We start from the raw sequence: 13,489 nt of genomic DNA, 5'->3' as shown, positions 1-13,489 counted from the left end.
GCTTCTTTTATAATCCGGGCTTCTTTCCTATGCGCTCTTCTTAATTGTCCATTTAATTAACTCTTTACAAGACAGAGTCTTATTCTTTATATCTAATACATATTTAGGAAAATGTGGGAACATCACAAAAATAACACATATGCCATAAATGTTTAAAATACATCATAGAAATGAATTATATACATATATAAACATTTTTAAACCATATTTATTTATTTATTTATTTATTTTGTAACCATGAAAAAAAAAAATGTTTTAATTATTTTAAAACATATTTTCTACATATTCCCATACAGGAATTGAACACAGTAACTGGCACTACGTAAATTACGAGGGTAAGGTAGGAAAAGGCACCCTATGAAAGGTACCGGTGCTGCTCCTGTATGTAAACAGACAGATTGGGAAGGAGAGGGAAAGAGGAAAAAGGGGCTAATAGCACTTAAACCTATCTAAGAGGTAAATCACATAAAATTAAACTTTATTGTGTACAAGTTAAAAACAGAGAAATCTCTGTGCTCCACACTGAAAACCCATTACCCCATAAAAAAACGTATGTCACTCCCCTGTTTCCTGGCCGATAACAGGAAGCGTCGGCTTTAGGTGTCAGGAGTGGCAAACACGGTGACTTAAACAACTGGATTAAACAACAGAAAAAGGTTCATTTTCACACATATTGCAACTGCTAACATTGAGAAAGGCCGGATTACGACTGAAACGCGTCTGTTGTTTAATCAAGTTGTTTAATTCACAGTGTTTGCCACTCCTGACACCTAAAGCCGATGCTTCCTGTTATCGGCCAGGAAACAGGGGAGTGACATACGGTTTTTATGGGGTAATAGGTTTTCAGTGTGGAGCACAGAGGTTTCTCTGTTTTTAACTTGTACACAATAAAGTTTAATTTTATGTGATTACCCCTTAGGTAGGTTTGAGTGCTTTTAGCCCCTTTTTCCTCATTCCCTCTCCTTCCCAATCAGAGTGCTAATCTCTCACCCACACAATCTTTTGTTTTTAAAGGAACTAAATTACGGCAAAATCAATATTTGTCTGTATTACAAAATTAAATATTAATATCATATTTTTTCTATTGTTTACAGTCCCCACTCCCCATACTATAAAATAGTAGATACATCCACCTCTTTTTATATATATAATCTGTGTATACAGGACTTCACTATTTGTTGTTTTTTCCTTTTCTTCTAAGGATTCCTGAAGATCATATATCCTTACCAGTGCTTTATCACATATTTTCTTTGATAGAGGTGAAAAAATCCTAGAGCTACAGATTACTTCAGATGTGGTTTTTTGTAAGACATCCTCTTGTGCAAAAAGGAAGCTAGGTTTAAATACTTTGAAGAGTGTATTGGGTATTGTTAGAACTAATGAAGCAATATTAATTACAGTTTCTGTTCCATTTTATGGTGATTCAGCACTACAACGTTCCTTCTAAAAATAGACATAATAGTAATAGTTTTTTAAATGCATTTAGTGTGGAGTATTTGTGTAATTAGTCAGGATTCTAGATTAATGATAGAAATACCTTTATCAAACATATTGCTTGGAAATTATGTTATTGCTACACATACAGTTCTTTTCCATGTTTTCACATTATTATTTTTGTATGTACCATTTTTTTTAATTAGCATTTTCCAAGAATCCATATTGCTATTGATTGGTATTAATAGATCAGTTAAAGTCATATTAAAAATGTGTTACATGTTTTGTATACATCCTTCTTAAAGTGACAGTAAAGTCAAAATTCAACTTTCATGATTCGGATAGAGCATGCAATTTTAAACAACTTTCCAATTTACTTCTGTTATCAAATTTGCTTTTTTTTCTTGGTATCTTTTATTGAAGAGTAAAACTAGTTAGGATCAAAAGAGTTTAGGAGTGTGCATGTGTATTTAATACTATATAGCCACAGTGTTTTGCAACATTGTATTTCAAAGTTACAAATAATGTTGCAAAAACTGCTGCCATACACCTAGATTTAGAGTTTTGCGTTTGAAGGGGTGCGTTAGCTACACGTGTTTTTTTTCCCCGCACCTTTTAAACAACGCTGGTATTTAGAGTTCTCTGAAGGGCTGCGTTAGGCTCCAAAAAGGGAGCGTACAGGCATATTTACCGCCACTTCAACTATCAATACAAGCGTTGCTTACGGATGCGGCCAGCTTAAAAAACGTGCTCGTGCACGATTCCCCAATAGGAAATAATGGGGCAGTTTGAGCTGAAAAAAAACCTAACACCTGCAAAAAAGCAGCGTTCAGCTCCTAACGCATCCCCATTGTTTCCTATGGGGAAACACTTACTAAGTCTGCACCTAACACCCTAACATGAACCCCGAGTCTAAACACCCCTAACCTTACACTTATTAACCCCTAATCTGCCGCCCCCGCTATCGCTGACCCCTGCATTTTATTATTAACCCCTAATCTGCCGCTCCGTACACCACCACAACCTACATTATCCCTATGTACCCCTAATCTGCTGCCCCTAACATCGCTGACCCCTATATTATATTTATTACCCCCTAATCAGCCCCCCCCCCCAGCGTCGCATCTACCTACACTTCTTAACCCTAATCTGCCGACCGGACCTCGCCGCCACTATAATAAATGTATTAACCCCTAAACCGCCTCACTCCCGCCTCAAAAACCCTATAATAAATAGTATTAACCCCTAATCTGCCCTCCCTAACATCGCCGCCACCTAACTTCAAGTATTAACCCCTAATCTGCTGACCGGACCTCGCCGCTACTCTAATAAATGTATTAACCCCTAAAGCTAAGTCTAACCCTAACACTAACACCCCCGTAAGTTAAATATAATTTTTATCTAACGAAATAAGTTAACTCTTATTAAATAAATTAATCCTATTTAAAACTAAATACTTACCTGTAAAATAAACCCTAATATAGCTATAATATAATGAATAATTATATTGTAGCTATTTTAGGATTTATATTTATTTTACAGGCAACTTTGTATTTATTTTAACTAAGTACAATAGCTATTAAATAGTTAATAACTATTTAATAGCTACCTAGTTAAAATAACTACAAAATTACCTGTAAAATAAATCCTAACCTAAGTTACAATTAAACCTAACACTACACTATCAATAAATTAATTAACTAAACTATCTACAATTATCTACAATTAAATCAACTAAACTAAATTACAAAAAAAAACAAACACTAAATTACAAAAAATAAAAAAAGATTACAAGAATTTTAAACTAATTACACCTACTCTAAGCCCCCTAAAAAAATAACAAAGCCCCCAAAATAAAAAAATGCCCTACCCTATTCTAAAATAAAAATTTAACAGCTCTTTTACCTTACCAGCCCTTAAAAGGGCCTTTTGCGGGGCATGCCCCAAAGAAAACAGCTCTTTTGCATTTAAATAAACATACAATACCCCCCCCACATTACAACCCACCACCCACATACCCCTAATCTAACCCAAACACCCCTTAAAAAACCTAACACTAAGCCCCTGAAGATCTCCCTACCTTATCTTCACCATGCCGGGTATCACCGATCCGTCCAGAAGAGGGTCCGAAGTCTTCATCCTATCCGGCAAGAAGAGGTCCAGAAGAGGGTCCGAAGTCTTCATCCTATCCGGCAAGAAGAGGAAATCCGGACCGGTAGACATGTTCATCCAGACGGCGTCTTCTATCTTCATCCATCCGGCGCGGAGCGGGACCATCTTGAAGCAGCCGACGCGGATCCATCCTCTTCTTCCGGCGACTCCCGACGAATGAAGGCTCCTTTAAGTGACGTCATCCAAGATGGCGTCCCTTGAATTAAGGTAGGAAAAATAGTAACCCCTAATCTGATTGAGCTCGCATTCTATTGGCTGATCGGAACAGCCAATAGAATGCAAGCTCAATCTGATTGGCTGATTGGATCAGACAATCCGATTGAACTTGAATCTGATTGGCTGATTCAATCAGCCAATCAGATTTTTCCTACCTTAATTCCAATGGGCTGATAGAATCCTATCAGCCAATCGGAATTCGAGGGATGCCATCTTGGATGACGTCACTTAAAGGAACCTTCATTCGTCGGGAGTTGCCGGAAGAAGAGGATGGATCCGCGTCGGCTGCTTCAAGATGGTCCCGCTCCGCACCGGATGGATGAAGATAGAAGACGCCGCCTGGATGAACATGTCTACCGGTCCGGATTTCCTCTTCTTGCCGGATAGGATGAAGACTTCGGACCCTCTTCTGGACCTCTTCTTGCCGGATAGGATGAAGACTTCGGACCCTCTTCTGGACGGATCGGTGATACCCGGCGTGGTGAAGATAAGGTAGGGAGATCTTCAGGGGCTTAGTGTTAGGTTTTTTAAGGGGTGTTTGGGTTAGATTAGGGGTATGTGGGTGGTGGGTTGTAATGTGGGGGAGGGTATTGTATGTTTATTTAAATGCAAAAGAGCTGTCTTTGGGGCATGCCCCGCAAAAGGCCCTTTTAAGGGCTGGTAAGGTAAAAGAGCTGTTAAATTTTTATTTTCGAATAGGGTAGGGCATTTTTTTATTTTGGGGGGCTTTGTTATTTTTTTAGGGGGCTTAGAGTAGGTGTAATTAGTTTAAAATTCTTGTAATCATTTTTTATTTTTTGTAATTTAGTGTTTGTTTTTTATTGTAATTTAGTTTAGTTGATTTAATTGTAGATAATTGTAGATAGTTTAGTTAATTAATTTATTGATAGTGTAGTGTTTAATTGTAACTTAGGTTAGGATTTATTTTACAGGTAATTTTGTAGTTATTTTAACTAGGTAGCTATTAAATAGTTATTAACTATTTAATAGCTATTGTACCTAGTTAAAATAAATACAAAGTTGCCTGTAAAATAAATATAAATCCTAAAATAGCTACAATATAATTATTCGTTATATTGTAGCTATATTAGGGTTTATTTTACAGGTAAGTATTTAGTTTTAAATAGGATTAATTTATTTAATAAGAGTTAATTTATTTCGTTAGATAAAAATTATATTTAACTTAGGGGGGTGTTAGTGTTAGGGTTAGAGTACCGGCGAGGTCCGGTCGGCAGATTAGGGGTTAATACTTGAAGTTAGGTGGCGGCGATGTTAGGGAGGGCAGATTAGGGGTTAATACTATTTATTATAGGGTTTTTGAGGTGGGAGTGAGGCGGTTTAGGGGTTACTACATTTATTATAGTGGCGGCGAGGTCCGGTCGGCAGATTAGGGGTTAATAAGTGTAGTTAGGTAGCGGCAACGTTGGGGGGGGGGCAGATTAGGGGTTAATAAATATAATATAGGGGTCGGCAATGTTAGGGGCAGCAGATTAGGGGTACATAGGGATACTGTAGGTTGCGGCGGTGTGCAGTCGGCAGATTAGGGGTTACAATTTTTTATTAGAGTGGCGGTGATGTCGGGGGACCTCGATTTAGGGGTACATAGGTAGTTTATGGGTGTTAGTGTACTTTAGAGCACAGTAGTTAGGAGCTTTATAAACCGGCGTTAGCCCATAAAGCTCTTAACTCCTGACTTTTTTCTGTGGCTGGAGTCTTGTCGTTAGAGTTCTAACGCTCACTTCAGCCAAGACTCTAAATACCAGCGTTAGAAAGATCCCATTGAAAATATAGGATACGCAATTGACATAAGGGGATCTGTGGTATGGAAAAGTCGCGGCTGGAAAGTGAGCGTTAGACCCTTTCCTGACTGACTCTAAATACCAGCGGGTGGTCAAAACCAGCGTTAGGACCCCCTAACGCTGGTTTGGACGGCTAACGCAGAACTCTAAATCTAGGCGATGGAGTACTAAAGACACGTGCACACTCCTGAGCTCTTTTGATCCTAACTAGTTTTACTCTTCAATAAAAGATACCAAAAGAACAAAGCAAATTTGATAACAGAAGTAAATTGGAAAGTTGTTTAAAATTGCATGCTCTATCCGAATGATGAAAGTTGAATTTTGACTTTACTGTCCCTTTAAATAATTTTGTAAACATCTTCATATATATTTGACCACACTGCTGAGTACTTTTGAATTACTAAAAAAACAAAAATCCTGAAGAAAAGTGCCTATGATGCTGTAACTTTGCTTTTGCTACACAAAAAAGAAAATAAAAACAAATTACAGTTTGTCACACAGTATGGGGCCTGTTTAACAAGGTTCAGATGGACATGATCCGATATTGCGACAGCGTACGCTTGTGAACTGCTGGTGCAATGCTATCCCCTGCAGATTTACGGCCAATCAGCCGCTATCAGGGTGTCAATCTCTTGCGATTTCTGTCTGCCTCCTCAGAGCAGGTAGACAGGTTATGGAGCAGCGATCTTTAGACTGCTGCTTCATAACTTGTGTTTCTGGCGAGCCTGAAGGCTTGCGCGGAAACACGGAACATCAAGCGCCATACGGAGCTTGATAAATTGGCCCCTATGTCTCACTGTCATGCCATTATGGTTTTTATAAAGCACATCTATTGAGTCAATTACTGTATTGTTCACATTTATGGCACACTACTAGAATATAAGACCCACACAGATTTGTACCATGCAAATGTAAAGTTAAAACCACAATGCATTTGGATTATTACTTATTACTTATTATTATTAATTTTATTATTATCATCTTTGGGCTAGATTACAAGTGGTGCGGTATTTAACGCTTTCGCTCAAGCCTTAACACCGACAGAGTCATCTTTTTGTGCATGTGGGTTTGCTAACTTCAAGACTTCAGATATCACGACCGCGCTAACTTATTCTCCCCATTGACTTCAATGGAGAGTGCAGAACAAAAAACCTAACACTTATTGCTTGCGTGCTAACCCAACAGGAGTTATTAATATTTCACATTCCAATGTTCTTCACATACAGGAAAATGTGATTTTTATTTTATATATATATATATATATATATATATATATATATATATATAAAAGTAAAAATAATAATAATTATATATATATATATATATAAATAAGTAAAAAAAAAATATATATATATATATATATAAATAAGTAAAAAAAAAAAAAAATATATATATATATATATATATATATATATATATATATATATATATATAGCAAAGTTCAGTATTTGCACTCTCACCAACTCTCCACAACTGCCAAGGTGCTCTCAGGAGTATGTAGTAGATAAATGATTCAAAGCACTCTCTGGACTTCTGACAACAAAGACAAAATTTATTGTGATAGTGACGTTTCGGGACCAAACCTGTCCCTTCTTCTGACAGTCAAACACTGCAAAACTCAAACTTAAATAGGCCATACAGACCCTCCCCTGTATTGCTACCAATCACAGGTAAGCGTGTGCAAAAGTGAAAACCACACCAAAAATAAGGTGTGGACAAGTGATAGTGTATCTTGTGTAATTATGAATGTGTATAACATAAAAACAACTAAAAGATCATTATTAATATAATCCTCATGTGTACTAGTAACCATTGATCATAATAGTTAAATTACAAAGTCATATTAATGCAAATTTACATACTACATATTAAAGATTCACCCCTTCAAAGTGCTCAAAAATGGATTCAACCACTATTCAGTGGAACCACCCCTCTTCATTGATAGGTGTAAATCTACAGTCACCATTCAACTATATACTAAGTTTATTTGGATCATCAAAATAGAAAACCAAGCTATTTCTTATTGCTGTACCTTCATAGCACCTAAATGTGAGGTATCACTAAGCAAAAAATACAAAACAATTTCCTTAAAAGCAATTTATACAAGCTTGCGATCACATCGTAATCTAATGCTGCTGTCATCATAACAATGCTTGACACACCTCCTACTCTCATAGGTCAAGCATACACACTCCCTCTCAATCTCTTTATGTGATGGGATCCATTTTTGAGCACTTTGAAGGGGTGAATCTTTAATATGTAGTATGTAAATTTGCATTAATATGACTTTGTAATTTAACTATTATGATCAATGGTTACTAGTACACATGAGGATTACTATTGAATAAGGGACTCTCCTTTGTGCCATACACCAAGATGAACACGTTTAACACACTGGTGGACATTCAAAAATTTGGCAGACAATTACGCCTAAAGGAACATTTCGGCACCACAAGTGAGAGCAACCATCACTTTAGAACCGCGGGTTCCTTTGATCCAAACTCCAGCAATGCATCAATTACCACCTATACCAAATATCTTATGAATTTGACAGAAGAAACGAGGAGCACATCCAGACATTTTGATAATCTCTCCAAGGAGGAGAGGTTGGCTTTGAAGACCCTGGGAGATGATTCTACCATTATGATTCGCCCGGCCGACAAAGGTGGGGCTGTCGTAATAATGAATACAACTGACTATAAGGATGAGGTTATTCGCCAACTTTCGGATGAAACAACATATAAGAAGCTTGATAGAGATCCGACATTAGCTCTAAAATGTGAGATTGACAACAAGATTATGATATGGACGCAAGAGGGGTCTATTACAGAACAGGAAGCAAGATTCTTACGAAAGGATTTTCCTATTATACCCATCATGTATATACTCCCCAAGATCCATAAAGATCCTGTACACCCCCCTGGGAGACCTATCGTGTCCGCAAGGGGGTCCCTTCTACAGTCTCTGGCTATATTTGTGGATCATTTTCTACAACCTTTAGTGAAAAGAATGAGATCCTTCATTCAGGATTCTACAACATTCATACAAAATATCATCTCTTTGAAAGATATTAGTGAAACTGATCTACTTGTTACCATGGATGTCTCAAGTCTATACACGGTCATTCCCCACTCCGCAGGAATAACAGCAGTAGCAAAAGCATTAAGGCGAATGCCCTATGTTGGCCCACCAGAGCATATCCTGATTGACCTCCTTTCTATGTGCCTTGAAAAGAACTACTTTAGATTCAACAACACCTTCTACCTACAAATTGCAGGAACAGCGATGGGATCGAATGTGGCCCCATCGCTGGCGAATCTTTTTATGGAGGAGTATGAAACAACTTTGATGAACGTCTATGAAAATCCATCAATCTATTTTTATTGTAGGTATATAGACGATCTGTTCCTTGTCTGGAGAGGGGACGAAGAATCTTTGAGTCAATGGATACAAACACTTAATACCATGGAAAGTACCATCAGGTTCCAGTATGTGGCCAATAAAGATACTGTTGATTATTTGGACGTAAGAGTATTCAAGAAGAATGGCGCACTTGGAACTACACTGTACAGAAAGAGTACGGATCGGAATACTGTACTACATGCCAGAAGCTGTCACCAACCTTCACTCATCAAGAATATACCTAAAGCCCAATATCAGAGGGTCAGGAGAAATAATACTGATGGTGATTTATGTCGTCTCCAGTTGACAGAGATGAAGGAGAGATTCACACAAAGAGGATATAAGAAGAAAGAACTACTAGCCATCTGTGATGGTACCAACCAGGTGGAGGTTAAGGCCACTAGGAGTGAGGCTGAAAAACAGATGACCTTCGTCACAACTTATTCACCAGATCAGTATCTGATCCTGAGAGCCATTAAAGATGAGTGGAAGATTATTGAAACAGTAACTTACCATTCAAGCAGTGGAGGGCACCAAGATTATCTTACAGAAGAGGGCGAAGTTTACGAGACCGCCTTATGAAAACGGATATTTCCCCAATTATGGAAAAGCAATCATGGCTTAAGAAGAAAAATGGGTGCTTTAAGTGTTTAAGTTGCGTCACATGTAACAGTATGCACACTGGAAATATGTTTCAACACCCCGAAAAAAAGAAAAAGTATAAGATAAACTGGTTCCTAACATGTACTACTACACATATTATATACCTCCTCAATTGCCCATGTGGGAAATTTTATATTGGGAAATCTACTGATGATGCCAGAACTCGAATGGCGAACCACCGTTCAAGTATTAGAGCTGCACTTGACAGTGGAAAATCCGGACAACCAGTGGCACGACATTTTCTTGACAGTAACCACTCAGTCACTGATCTCAGGTTTCGCCTGATCGATCACGTGCCACCACTGAGACGGGGAGGTAATAGAGCGAAGATTCTGCTCCAAAAGGAGGCTCGCTGGATTCATGAATTGGGTACATTGGTGCCCAGAGGCCTCAATATACAATCTGGTTGGCAAGCATTCTTGGGCTAGTACATGGATCCAACTACCAAATGAGAGTCCTGATTTATTTTATATATGTTTAGGAGTGAAAATAATGTCCTAGTCATTTGTTGCCTAATATTTAACTTTTAGCTTTATCCATTTAGTTTATTATCAGCCATTGGGGCCATGTATGCATGGTTTATCCCATTGTTTTGGCAGTTTACAGTAGACACTTGTGCTTTTATTTTAATTTTAATTTTGTATGTGTAATGTTAGCTTTTCCTATTTTTCATTTCACCATATAACACGGGATATTTTACACCACACCACCTTTGTTCACACTTTCATATTGAGTAGAGCCTGATCAGCTCGAAATATTAGATTCACTCTCTTGTAGTGCTCAATTGTGGATCTGGGACTTGGTTTGACCAATGTATTGATGGTTTGCCCCCTCATACAAATGGCTTCTCTTAGATTGGATTGTCACATATATTTTTGAATTGTCTCTAGGCCTGGAACATCCATTTGGGAATGGATCTACATAGGCTGAATAGTATTTGTAATGAAGCTGTATTTACCTATAGTCTTACATTCTGCATCTTTATTAATTTTTAGGTGTTTGTAATTTTCGGGTGCTTATATCTATTATTATATTTTTTTTTTTGGCGCTTATATATTTGTTTGATATTTCCCATCACTGTTCTAATGACGAGGTCCGTCTTAGACTATAAAGATTTGGGTATGATAGAGTATACATACATATGTATGCTGGTCTGGTTGTAGTTAATATGTAACATATGGGAACTACACAATCTAATATGAGGCATGTAGTTGAGTAGAGGATGTGGCTGAGTATAATCACTGCGACAAAGTTGGGACGTCACTTTGTACCTCTGATCTTTGTAGTAGTAGCTAATATGCAAAATATGGGAACTACACATCCTAACAGAAAGTTTTTTATTTGAGCATAAGACATATGATGCTGAGACATCATTTGTGTACTTCTGTCTATTATGGGGGTGTGGTGCCCGTGACCACTAAGATAGGAGTTTATGCTGAAGGATACCAGTGTTACTATATATCATTTGCCTTTGGGACTATCAGTGTGACTGAGACTACTTGCTATTCAGATTTGACATGGGGGTGTGAGGCGCTTAAATTATTAGGATAGGTGATGACGGTTTATTCAAGCTCACATTATGGTTACATATACGTTGTACAAGCACTTAATATTTGGGTCTTGATGAATAACCTAGGGATTTGATCTATTGAGGGTTTGGTTGTCTTTATTCGGCGACACTACAGCTTGCGATTGTGGTGATAAGCGATGATGGCTATTGACCTATGAGAACGTGAGGGGTGTGGCTTCAGGTGTCAGGATGACAGTTGCCTTTAGCTGCGATCTGACCGTACGGCCTGTATTGTTATGGTAATTTGGTACAATCTATGAATACCCTATGGGATATGCGCTGCTGGTGCGTCAGTTGTTGATTGCTGTGGGAGTGCACTTGGTCTCTAGCTCAGACGGTAACACTCGACCTGTGCGATCTTGAGGGGAGTGCTCGCGGACGTTTGTCCCTAGCTGCGATCTGATAACACAGGGCACATTGGTATTGTGCAAGTAAGAAACGGCTTGGGATTGGAGCGCTCCTTGTGATGCGGCCATTTGAACAAATAAGGATTTGTCAGCTTTAGTCTGTCTATTTCCCATCACATAAAGAGATTGAGAGGGAGTGTGTATGCTTGACCTATGAGAGTAGGAGGTGTGTCAAGCATTGTTATGATGACAGCAGCATTAGATTACGATGTGATCGCAAGCTTGTATAAATTGCTTTTAAGGAAATTGTTTTGTGTTTTTTGCTTAGTGATACCTCACATTTAGGTGCTATGAAGGTACAGCAATAAGAAATAGCTTGGTTTTCTATTTTGATGATCCAAATAAACTTAGTATATAGTTGAATGGTGACTGTAGATTTACACCTATCAATGAAGAGGGGTGGTTCCACTGAATAGTGGTTGAATCCATTTTTGAGCACTTTGAAGGGGTGAATCTTTAATATGTAGTATGTAAATTTGCATTAATATGACTTTGTAATTTAACTATTATGATCAATGGTTACTAGTACACATGAGGATTATATTAATAATGATCTTTTAGTTGTTTTTATGTTATACACATTCATAATTACACAAGATACACTATCACTTGTCCACACCTTATTTTTGGTGTGGTCTTCACTTTTGCACACGCTTACCTGTGATTGGTAGCAATACAGGGGAGGGTCTGTATGGCCTATTCAAGTTTGAGTTTTGCAGTGTTTGACTGTCAGAAGAAGGGACAGGTTTGGTCCCGAAACGTCACTATCACAATAAATTTTGTCTTTGTTGTCAGAAGTCCAGAGAGTGCTTTGAATCATTTATCTACTATATATATATATATATATATATATATATATATATATATATATATATATATATATATATATAAATAAATAAGTAAAACAAATAATATATATATATATATAAATACATATAAGATAACGCATGCCGGGCTAGCGCACATGAAAAATTGGTGTACTCATGTCAGGTTTGTGTACATAAACCAGACAGGAGTACACTAATTGTTCATGTGCTCTAACCCAACCTGAGTTATCTTAAGGTGTGTTATGTATTTATTAAATAGAACATTTTGAAAAATATAAATAAATAATGTATTAAAAAATTCAGGGAAGTCAGACTATGCTTGTGAGCAGAGATAGAGTTGAACAGCAGAGACAGAGTTGATCTGCAGAGAGGGAGCAATTGAACATCTGAGAGCAGCTAAAGGGATAGTCTAGTCAAAATTAAACTTAATGTTATCTTAGGAGTTGGCCCATTTTTGGTTCAGAACCTGGTTAGCTCTTGCTGATTGATGGCTACATTCAGACACCAATCAGCAAGCGCTACCTAGGTGCTGAACCAAAAATGGTCCGGCTCCTAAGCTTACATTCAAATAAAGATACCAAGAGAACAAAGAAAATAATAATAATAATATGAGTACATTAGAAAGTTGCCTAAAATTGCATGCTCTGTCTGAATCATGAAAGTTTAATTTTAACTAGACTAGACTAGATAAAGGGTTGAAAACCACAGACAGGGATAACTCTATGAGCTTATGGCTAATAACTACAAATGTATTTTATTGTGAAGTGATATCTCTTTTGAATATTTTATTTACAGGGAGTGCAGAATTATTAGGCAAATGGGTATTTTGACCACATCATCCTCTTTATGCATGTTGTCTTACTCCAAGCTGTATAGGCTCGAAAGCCTACTACCAATTAAGCATATTAGGTGATGTGCATCTCTGTAATGAGAAGGGGTGTGGTCTAATGACATCAACACCCTATATCAGGTGTGCATAATTATTAGGCAACTTCCTTT

Source organism: Bombina bombina, chromosome 5, assembly GCF_027579735.1.
Source record: "Bombina bombina isolate aBomBom1 chromosome 5, aBomBom1.pri, whole genome shotgun sequence".
In the NCBI taxonomy this organism is placed as follows: Eukaryota; Metazoa; Chordata; class Amphibia; order Anura; family Bombinatoridae; genus Bombina; species Bombina bombina.
Note: the sequence above shows the minus strand (reverse complement) of the source record.